General features: G+C 38.0%; 1 long non-coding RNA gene across 1 annotated transcript; it reads left to right on the forward strand.

Moving 5' to 3' along the window:
* Positions 1–9112: 9112 nt before the first annotated feature.
* Positions 9113–10629, forward strand: LOC112181387. The gene is made up of 4 exons (XR_005804308.1): positions 9113–9167; positions 10132–10169; positions 10387–10426; positions 10550–10629. It is a non-coding gene; the product is annotated as an uncharacterized LOC112181387 (long non-coding RNA).
* The last annotated feature ends 638 nt before the right edge of the window (positions 10630–11267 follow it).

Here is an 11267-nt window from a genome sequence, read left to right on the forward strand (position 1 = left end):
TAAGCCTCATTAATGGTAGGTTCAGTAGCATTGGACAACATACAGTTGGTTTTGCCATAACCCTCTATCAGGTTGGATTGGCCTGATACGGTTGTCACAGAGGTATGAATAAACAATAAGTTTGAAAAATATCTCCGATCTGGGAGTATGGTGTGTGTAACACTTTTAACAGACAACTTCCCCACAAGACATGCCTATTCATTAATTTAATTCAATGGATCACATGTATGATAAGTTTATTGAATTAAATATATTCAAACATAACCATATTTCCATAATCCAAAATAAATGAAAACACAAATCACCAAAATCCGAAGATGTTTCAATCATTAAGATGAAATAGATATGGCACAAGGGACCAATTATACACATGTCTTCGAGTTCTAATCCTCAGTATGTTCAGTAACTGCCTGAAAATCCATGATCTTTAACGATAGAAAATGACCCTTCAAGAAAGTTGGTATTTCGAATTCCGTGACCGGCGTAATACTTATCTACTGCTTAGGCTATCGCACAACAATGCGGGACCAACAGTCAATTCCTCCACATTGATAACAAAGATTATGCTGATTTTGGTGGCGGCGGGCCGAACCAGTGTTCCTTTCCACTTTGACTTGTTGGATAGGGGCACTATAACATGGGGCCATGTTTTGGGCTGGTTATATGGGCCATTTATGAGCCTACCTCTCTTTCCTTGTCTAGAAAGATCGAACTTTTGCCCCTTCCATGACCACAATTTCTCCTTTAGCAATTAGGTTGCGATGAGTAACATCATTTACTTCAAGAAAAAGTGTTGCTTAGGTACCGATGGGCTTGGCTTGATCATTCCTCAACAGGAAATTGTTGTTCATTTCAGTGAGCAACAAGATAGTAATCAATTCTGAGAATTAGTAAAGTACCTGTCCTTGTATTGTTTGGGCAGATTGGCTTATTCAATATCTTACTAATCATGTCTTGCTCAGGCAAGAAAATGGTCATTTGATGGTTAAAGTACTCTTCCAGAGCGACCCAAAGAGTCTATGGATCATCTTCATCGGATACTCAACTTGGAGTGCTTTCTCTTATGTTTCTTTGAACATTATGGCACTCGCCTTAAAAGCCTCAGTGACGACATTGTCAATATCGATTGTTGATCTCATCTTCTTTGTAGTTAGATGAATTTTCACATCTTGAGTACTTTAAATAGTTTCTTCCGGAAACCTCCAAAGCAACAAAGTGAAACATGTTGAGATCTGACATTTCTTACAGGAAAGGAACAAATAATATTAGTGCTTTGGGTAATATCATCCACAAGCAAGTATGAGAACTTCAGGTTCTATAACATGGTATGAAAATAGGATTAGACATGTAAAATCTACTGGTTTTTCATGTGTGGTGAATTTATGAAAGAAACTTCAGTTTCTTAAATGGCATTATCGAAACTACAAGTTTGATTTATGTATGAATTACTGGTTCATTTAGAACTTCTAGTTCATTAGGTACCTGCATTTTCTACACATATATTTAGTGCGAAAATTTAGACAAGTAACACAATAATATGAATTAAGCAAATTGAAATAATTCTCACAAATTGGATAAATAAAAATCACAATTCAATTGAGATATTAATTGCATGCTAGTAATATAACAGATTAATTATCACACAATTATGTGAATAAATGCTTCTGGCAATTAATTACACATATTAAATATGGTGAATCTATTTATAATATAAAATCATTTTTCCTTTTATTTGATTCTGCTGGACCAAATGAGTGGGCTTGATAGTGAAGCCTACTGGGCTTAGTCTGCGAGCTCGTGGCGGCTTTTCGTCAAAACTAAGCCTCTTGGCTTTCTAGGCCTCTGGTAGTTTCCTTTCTGCCAAACCAACCAATGATGAAAATTACTCAATTGGCCACTTATTTCATTTCCGTAAAAAATTTAAAATGGAACGAGTCACTTAAATGGTCCGGATCCAAAAAAACTGAAAATTTCCCAAAATTCATAAAGTCACGGAAATGTGGTGAGTTCTTTAGATTAAATGTTATTATGATCTAATGTTTTATTTCTTATTTAACTTTATCAGCCTTTTTTCATTTTTCAAATCAATACTTTTGTACTAAATTAAATTAAACAGCTTTGTACCAAGCAAATAGTTCAAACCCATACTTTATTTCACAGCATAGCTAAATCGATTTTAAATTAAATCGGAAATCGTTAGTCTCCCTTATATGTCTTAAAAGTAAGACTTAATATAACAATACACCAATTTACTAGTATGGGCATGCATTAGCTATGTTTATTCTGATAGGATCAAACTAATACAACGGGCATTTCTATCTTCGTCTTCCAGTAGATCAATTTAGGTGGAATGATTATTACAAATAGAACAAAAATTACAACTTGTGGGTTTGGTAAAATGCATAATCATTGAAGTAACCATTTCATTATTTTAAAAACATATAGTTTTACCACTATGACAACAAATTTATTGTCACACTTGTTAAACTATACATAAACTAATAAATTGGTTGCACGTTCCCGGGTGAAAAATTCTATTGGTGGAATATTCTCATAAATTCTTGGGAAAATTTCGCAAACAGTACACTAAGTAAAGGCCAACAAATTGATTAATTGGAAAACAAATTGAATGTCAAAGCATGTTATGGATCATGTCTAGGGGTTTCAACTGCCCCCTAACTACTGGAAATTTAGTTACACATAATGGAATCAAAAACACAAAATAATGAAAAAGGGAGGAAGAAGAAGAGCCAGAGCTGCTGCAGATTGATCTCCTTTTATATGCTTAGAGGTTAGGAAATCCAAAACCTAAAAGAATTCGGGTTCACGTGCTTAGGTGGAGTTTTCCTATTGGCTCTTGAACTTGATGACTTATTCTAACCATTCACATCGTGCCATTTGTCCATCATGAGTCGGAATATGAAGCAAACTCGTCCTCGGGCTTCTTGGTGTGATTTGGGCCTCGAAACATAAATTCCCGTCCAACCTCAGATTCACGCGCAGCCTAACATTCTTGTACTAAATCGGCCATAACTTCTTCTAGAAAAATGATATTGATGAGCCGTAAAAAGATTCGGAAACTAGACATCCGAGGCTATCCATCAATATAAAGATCATTCTCTGGATCGTTCTGAACTGGTCTCAGTGCTCTGTCGAAGTTAACTGATCTGCACAGGCAGATTTCCTGATTTTGCTTTTCAATCCCTCTTTTACTTCTTTTCTTCTTCTTTACTCCAAGATACCTATAAAACAAATAAACAAAGTAAATAACCAGAAATACACTAAACTAATAAAGAAAGTATGGAGATTAACGCTATTAATCGCATAAATATGCTCTTATCAAGTACACCAAGTAAAGGCCACTAATAATTCGTATGCATAATGTTCCAAACCGATCATTTGGGTGCACAGACTCTCGAGCCAGACCCACTATGTAGAACGACGTCCACGACGCCGTTAACTCTAATGCCATTATGCATTTGTCAAGGGTAATTTAGTACTCTCACATCTAGCTCAATTTTTTGGTTAAAAAAAAAAAATTCTCCTGATCTCCTCTGACTTCTCCTTCTCTCCCTCTCTCTCTCTTCTCCCCCCACATGCCCAAACCCAGAAAGGGGCATCAAAGAAAGGCTTAGAGGATCTTGCACGGCATAGATGCCTACATGATCCCTTTCTCCAATCCAATCCCCTTGCCTTCTGTCGTAATTTATTCCATTTTTTTTTTATATATATCTCTTCTTCTTCTTCCTCCTTTTGGTTTTGATTTAAATTCTTCCTCCTCCTCTCTTGAGTTTCCCCATCTCCTCCTTCATCTCTCTCTCTCTAGTGGTTGTTGTTGTTTGTCTCTTCCGCAATAACTGCGATTTCACGTTTGTGTTCTTGCCTCCTCTCTGATCGGTCAATTGCCGGAGCTCAGACGATGATTCGCACCTGCAAGTTCGTAAGGTAAGCTGGAATTGCCAGAATTGTTGCTCCGAAATATGTAATTCTCATTTTATTTCTGGTATGCGTGTGATTGATTGGTTTTGATGATGAAGAAGAAAGATTCAATTGGAATTGGAATTGGAATTGGGGTTTTGGATGATGAGCTGCGAGTTGGATTCGATCTAGTCAGTCGAGGTCTTGGGCGTCTTGGTGGCGCGCGGAGCAAGTCGGGTTCTGGTCGAGGAGGATCGGAAGAGGCGGTGAGAACCCAGAGTTGTTGTTGTTGTTATTGTAGTTGTTGTTGAACACCGGGATTAGGATTATGATAATGGTTGTTGATTCAGCAGAGGTGAAAAGCTGTGGATTTATTAGGTTGGAATTGCGGAGGTGATTGAGATTGGGAGGGAGGAAGAGAGATGGGTGCCCACAGTGAGAGAGAAGAAAGCCAGGTGCCCAGAGAAAGAAAGCCGGGTGCTCAGAGTAAAAACTGAAAGACCATATTACTCCTCAATTAACGGCGTCATTGACGTCGTATACTGATAAGGGGTCGAATTTCAGATTTCGTGTACCAAATGCTTGGTTTGGAACTTTATGTATAAGATTATTAATGGTCTTTACTTGGTGTACTGTTTGTGAATTTTTCCTAAATTCTTTGTGAAACCCGAGTGGAAATTCTCAGGGGTTACACAATAAAAGGAATACTTTATTATGTTTCTCGAATTCCTTGTTCAAAGCTAAATTAACAGACTTGGGTCATCGTCTTTGCAGTTGGCGGGGACCTAGTTTGCTCTCCAATAAGCCTTGAAGGACAGGCCTTTAATATAACAATCGATCACCACCACCAATTATAGATGCATGCAATCAGCTATGTTGATTGGTCTCATGCAAATCAATACAAGCACGCACTTGGGTTTTCGTCTATTGATCGTGCTAGTTTTAGATGAACCTAACCAATCACAACCCTTGCTAGCCAACTCTTCTTGTCTGTGAAAGTAGTTGCAGTAGGTTTATGACAATGGGTGTGCCGTCAATAAATATCGAATTCACATCAGATCGATTGCATGCAATTACCAAATCAATCATTTTAGTGTCATCACATTGCTAGGTCAGTGAGTCATGTGGCAGCGTACGTACATCCTATCCAAGAGTTTCCCATCATATAACTATCAATCCAGCCTATATTGACCACTGAGAATTTGATTTTTTGAATGAAATAGATCATTTCCTTCAAACTCCACATTCTCGAAGACATGAAAGTTGCCAAGTTGGTGTACACCAAATAATCATTTATGAAGGTTGCTACTATACTAAACCCATCTTTATTGTTTGAAAGCTCCAAAAAGAAGAAGAAGAAGAAGAAAACCTAGCGTTGGGAGAGTAATGCTCCATCCGACAATGCGCCCTCTCTGCGGCGGGGTCGGACGGGCCCTAGGGGACCGAGTGTCTGGTGGAGAGTGGCCCTATCGGAGTGAATATATAGGGAACAGCGACACTGTCTCGTTCGATCGGAGGGTCTGATGGGAAAGGATGGCAGCGATTAGTGGCTGGGCCAGTGTTGCCTTACCTGAGAGTGAAGAGCAGATGGTAGGGCCCGAACTAGCCTTGGTTGGTGTCGCGAGATCGATGGTCATTTGGTGGTGACGACGGTGTGGCGGAAGCGCTGGGATTGACAATGAGATCATATTAGTTGGATCCAATCTGTTGTAGGTTGTTTTGCTCGAGATGGTGGGGACGTGCTTCCTGCAATTTCGATCTGTTGCCAGCGAATCCTCTAGCCGGCGTAAGGGGAAACATGGATGGACTTTGGTTGCTAGGTGTCAAACCGGTTTCAAAACTCGGTGACATCATGTGTAATCTTCACTTGCTTCTGACCAGTTTCAAAAAAAAAATTACAGTCATCCAATCAAAATATATATGATAAGTGTCACTGTTTGGCTCCAAAACCAGTCTGGCGTGCAAACAGTCTCTTTTGAGTGCGTAGGCGTGCCAGCACCGTGGGGTGCAGTCGTCGAGGCGTCCCTTGACCTGACTTCTTCTCAAACGTTGTGGACAAGGAGAGCACCAACCTCGTCATCGGGTTCTTTTCTATGCCTTTCAGAAAATAACTTCTTGCCTTATGGGTAAGGACTTGTGGTGTGATCTCTTGCGTCACCGAGTCGATACTCAGAGTTGTAGGTTGAGCAGAGCAATCACCGGGAAGTAGGAGAAAGCACAGGTTTGCTAAGCGTGACTTTAGCTTCGCTGGGCTGTGAGGGCGTTACCCTTGCTTCGCTGGTTTTCAACTAGGTTGAAGGTAGGTTTGCTCCAGAGAGACTTTGATAATCGTTGAGATTGATTGGAGAGTTGTGTGTTTTTCGTTGTATCGCTTTAGCTCTATATATAGGCTGCTAGTAGATTCACCTTCCTAATAGGAGTGCAATACTATATTTTAGGCCACAGTTATTGGCCTTTGAATCAAATCAAAACACTTAATAGTTTTGATAGCTATCGTAGGTAATAATTAATAATTATCCTCTGTCACAGCTAGAATGTAGGCAAAGTTAATTGCCTCTTAGAGTCCTGGATGTAATCTTCCTCTTAGGCGAATTGTTCGCTATGCATGTCTTGCAAATATATTCCTTGTTTAATTGACCAACCAAATAAAAGGCCTTAATTGCATGAGTAATCTTGAATATGAGTAGAGAAGGACAACACGTTCGTCATGTTTAATTGCATGGGAAACCTTCCTTAATTGAACCATGCATGAGCCACCATATATACATCATATATATGTCCCTTTTTGACCGCGTGATTCCATATGTTAAGTTCAACCACTATGTCAAAAATGCTTCATATCATACCCCTCAGACGACAGAAGACATTTTTTCTGTTGTATGATTTTTTGAACGTCTTCAGACAACAGATTCTGTGTCTGAGTAAAGGGAGAAATTATTTCTCCTTGTCTGGACAAAAAACCGTTTTTGGCTGAACTAAAACTTGGTTAAAAAAACTTGGCTGAACTAAATGACCTAGCTAGACCCTGAGTTCTCTAATAACACTTGTTTAAAAAAACAGGCGCCTCTTTTCTTCTCCTCGAGCAGTCGACTTAGAACCCTTCTCCTCGAGCAGTCGACCTAGAACCCAATTGAGCAACAGATCGGAGCGAACCCAGATCAGAGCTAGACCCCAAATAGTCAACAGATCAGAGCGATCTCAGATCCAGATGACCAACAGATCAGAGTGATCTCCGATCTCAGACGACCAACACAGAGCGATCTCTGATCCCAGACGACCAACAGATCGGTACCATGCGAGAACGAAGGAGAGAACCGCCGTGAACTACAGAACCCGGACGAGCGTGTTGCTAAGCTAATCCATCAGCAGCTTCAGGATCGACTGATCCTCATGCTTCTCCAGTGCAGCTGATCCATCAGCAGCTTCAGGATCGACTGATCCTCGTGCTTCTCCAGTTCGTTCCATCCGTACACCGCTCGGCGCTTCTCGACTTCCTCCTCCGACAGCCCCGAGTCGCGGCTGACCTTGAACTCGTCCTCGCATTCCTTGACGTCTTTCGACCACGCCGGAAACGACTCCATTTTGGTGGCCGCCGACTTCTCAGTTTCTCCCATTTGGATGATTAAATCGTCCGACTAGTTCAGTATTTCATTACTAGAATTCACGTGCGAGAAGAAGCAGATTTGATTTCTGTAGGTTGGATTGAAATTAGATTTGTGATATCAATTTAGAGATGTGGTGGTTGAAATAGACTTGGGTGTTATTATGGTTTTATGGATTTGGGGATGGTTTAGGGTTCATTTCATTTTGGGTGTTTGAAATTTGCTGAAAATTTATTGTTGTTCTTGAAATCGGGTTGGGTGTTTATCTTTAGGTTCAGGATTTATAGCTTTTGACCGAATTAAATGTTTGTTTAGTATATATATGATTGTTAATTGAGTTATGTAGGATTTCTGGTCAAGGAGAGGAGTGAAAGAGAAATGGGTTCTGCACTCAGATGAGTTTTTAGCCTCTCCAAAGTGGGAAACGTTAAAGATCTTCGCCTGCTTAATCTTCCGATGACGGCCGGTATAAGCCGGCGAAGATTCTGCTCGGCCACGAGAGTTTCGTGCGCCTTATGGTGTAGATTGAGCCCAATGATGAGTATCCAGAAGGCCGAGTTGTGTCTGGTAGAAAGAGCACATTGCACATTGGCGGCAGTTTCTATACAACTGTACACTGTCAGTGCTAAGTGAGGATGCTAGTTTGCTTATTCAGACCATAGAACTGTGAAATTTAAGCTTGGGTCTTTGCACTTATCGATCAGTTGTGTTGTATTGGCAGGTGCAGCGAAGAAGAAAAAAGAAGAGGGATATTCATTGCGACCAAGCGCTTCATATAGTAGATTAGCCGGGTCAGATCTAACTCCTTATGACAAGCGAGGTATATGTTAGTATGTTCTTGCTGATGTGAATCTATAATCTAATGACTATGATAACTGGCTATCAGGATATATACGTTTAATTGTATCTCTTATAGGGTCAATGTTCATTATATTTATACATCTGTAATTGTAAACATAGTTGGAGCTTAGGAGAGAAAAGCATTTAGTAATATTGTCTGAAGTTTAGTGTAAAATTCTTGACTTTTTTGTGTATTTTATTTTATTTTTAGCCATAAATTTGCAATCTTTGTTGCTGCTATATGCTTCTATTTTTCTTTTCGTCAGTTTTCCTTTTACCTATGATGATTTGATTTTCTGCTATTGTTTGTAAGTATCCTCTTTCTCTTTTGTTCTTTTGCTTCTGGTTTTATTCTCTAGTGTGCGATGTTAAGTTTTATTGGTATTGCCGCAATTGTTATCAAGCATGGTGATGATAACAATTGCAGAAGTATTGCTGCTTGCATACTGCCATGCAGATTTAACTTTTCTCAATCATTTTCTTTTTATATATCTGTGTAGGATAGGATGCGTATGAAGACCAGTGCTGTGATAAGGGTTCTCTCATGCAATGTAATTCGGAATCAAGGTAGTTATATCTGTCTCTTACAATATCTTTATTAATAAAGCGAGGAGGAGTTTACTATTTCTTCAATTAAAGTTTGTTAATTTTGGTCCAAATAGATGATATCAAGAACTAGACTCTTGCTTTCAGTTTATTCCTTACTCTATTTGCCAATAATCTGCAGGTTTCTAGTTGAATACAGCTGCTACTACCATGTCTCCCTTTGAACATGGCGAGTTTTTTGTTCTTGATGATGGTGGAGAGGTATTTACCCTTCCTCTTTGCAATACAGTGATTTGTCTGCACATTACTAATTGACCGTGGCTTTTGAAACTATGCCACCATTATGCTTTTGAGCTTAAACTCTATACTTCATAGCTTAAATTCTATAGTTCATTTTCTTTACACTGTATGTGTGTAATGAATATTGATTATCAATATTGATGCTTCCTTATCTAATACCTTACGAATTTATTTTCACTTTTAGCAATATGTGTATGCTCTCTTGATTAGATCGATTAGTCATGGGAGATTGATTTTTACTTTCTAATGTTCATTAGAAGTTAGAACTTAGAACTATGAAGAATTTAAGCAAATTGAGGGCAAACACTTCCCACAAATGAAAATAAAAATGGAATTTTTTTAATCAGAGTTGATGACCTTTGTGAGGTCACAGACTCTTTTGAATGCACGTCTAATTTTCTTCAATTTTCCTACTGTTTCTCAGCAGCTAATCAGAGTTTCAAATATCCAGCAGCAGTGTGATGTGGCCATTTAAAAGCTTTATTAGGTATTACTCTTCATCAACTTCTATGTATTTAACCAAGTTTTGCATAAATTAGGAGTATGTTTCCTTGACCTGCATGTAGATGATTATCTCCTATGTTTAACATAAAAGTTTCTTAAGCTAACAATGCACTAATTATAGTGATCATGATTTTATTGTGTTTGAGAATTCTAAGAAAAGGTATTGCAACACTTCTGTTGATCATTTAAGTACAGAATAATAAGCAAGCATATGTTGAATATATGAAGATTAGCAATTGATCATTTACTGATGTTAAGCTTAGTGCTTAGTGCTTGTCCATGTTAATAAATGGTTTTCATTTGCTGATGTCAGTGCTTGTATCCAACTTTGTTTGATTTCTCTTAAGCTAGACAGTTCATTTCTATGCACTAGCTAGACAGTTCTGAATAATTGCTGATATATTTTATTTATAATATCCAGAGTCCTTCAGTCATGGAGTACAAAGCTCTGGGTTAAATGTGAGCATCATTATATGTGTATCTGATTCATTATGTGTGTGTGGTATATCTATTATGCAGGTCTTATCACTGACAACTTGTAGTGCAGTAAGCTAAGCCTTAAACATACCATACATGCTAACTAAGAAACTTTTCTCTGTGAATAACTGCATTTTACTTCAAATTTTACAATCATTATCTCTTATTGTTTTTAGTTTTGAAAATCCTTTCGATGCAGGTAATTGTTCCCTGTCATGTTTCTTCAAACTGTATCAAAGGTGAGTCAAAGCTTTTGCATTCTATTTTTTTTTCCAGTGTTGTATTGTAGCAGATTTGAGATGTGTTATTAAGTTGGGCCTCTAATTTCTGTTAAATGTTTGGCATTTTGTTATATCTGTCAGGTAGTGGATGAAGATATTGGAGATGATGAAACCAAGTTTTGTGCCTCTATAGTCATCTAAGATCACATAGAATATCAACGTGTAATAAGGAATTATTTAGTTGGTTTTAATTGTAGCTTAGTTAACTATTATGAGTAACAGATTTCAGTATATGTCCTCGTTTCTTTTCAATGACATTTTTTGTTCATACCAGGACTTTTTTTTTTATTGTAAATGAATGATGTTGAAATGGTTGAAAGGCAACAGATAAATATATAGGTGGTTGATATGTTGTTTCTACATACTTCAAACAACAGAAAAGTAGAGTTCAAAGAGCTCTCAGACAACAGAAGTAGGTGATTGATATGTTAGTTCGACCAACTTCAAACAACATAAAAGTGAAGTTCAAAGAGCTCTTAGACAATAGAAGTAGGTGGTTGATATGTTGTTTCTACCTACTTCAAACAACAGAAAAGTGGAGTTCAAAGAGCTCTCAGACAATAGAACATAACTAAAACAATGGTTGAAAGTACAAACAATAACAGAAAAATGAGATTGAATACTACTTCAGACAACAGAAATTTGAGTAAGACTATACTCCAAGTGACATTCAAACAACATAAAAAAAAATTTAAACTATAGTTGGAAATCAAATCTAACCACAAGAATCACAATTATCTGTAGTCCAAACAAATGTCAAACATAACTCACGATATAAATGTTGTTGCATACGAAATCA

This window comes from Rosa chinensis, unplaced genomic scaffold, assembly GCF_002994745.2.
Source record: "Rosa chinensis cultivar Old Blush unplaced genomic scaffold, RchiOBHm-V2 RchiOBHmChr0c38, whole genome shotgun sequence".
Classification (NCBI taxonomy): Eukaryota; Viridiplantae; Streptophyta; class Magnoliopsida; order Rosales; family Rosaceae; genus Rosa; species Rosa chinensis.